A 449-nucleotide genomic window follows, 5' to 3' on the forward strand; every position below is an offset into this window, starting at 1 on the left:
TTCATCTGAATGAAAGTGGTGATCCATCTTCAAAGTCCACTGAAATCAAATGGAAATCTGGAAAGAATTTGATGAAATATTCAAGTCAAATGCAGAATAAAGCCAACAGGAAGAGGCAGCATGAGGAACCAGACAGCTTCTTTACCTGGTTTACTGACCATTCTGATGCAGGTGCTGATGAGTCAGGAGAGGTCATCAAAGATGATATTTGGCCAAACCCACTACAATACTACTTGGTTCCCAATATGAATGATGAAGAAAGAGAAGAAGAAGAAGATGATGATGATGAAAAGGAGGAAGCATTAGAAGATATTGATGAAGTGGGGGATGAGGATGAAGGTGAAGAAGATGAAGGTGATGATGAAGGGGAGGACGGAGAAGAGGATGAAGGAGAAAATGACTAATAGAACACTGATGGATTCCAACCTTCCTTTTTAAAAAATTTCTCT

The 449-nt window shown here is 39.4% G+C and overlaps 1 pseudogene; it reads left to right on the forward strand.

The window, feature by feature from the left end:
* LOC108303734 overlaps positions 1-449 on the forward strand; it is a 4,141-nt pseudogene extending 3,692 nt beyond the window's left edge.

This window comes from Cebus imitator, unplaced genomic scaffold (genome assembly GCF_001604975.1).
Source record: "Cebus imitator isolate Cc_AM_T3 unplaced genomic scaffold, Cebus_imitator-1.0 Scaffold2, whole genome shotgun sequence".
In the NCBI taxonomy this organism is placed as follows: Eukaryota; Metazoa; Chordata; class Mammalia; order Primates; family Cebidae; genus Cebus; species Cebus imitator.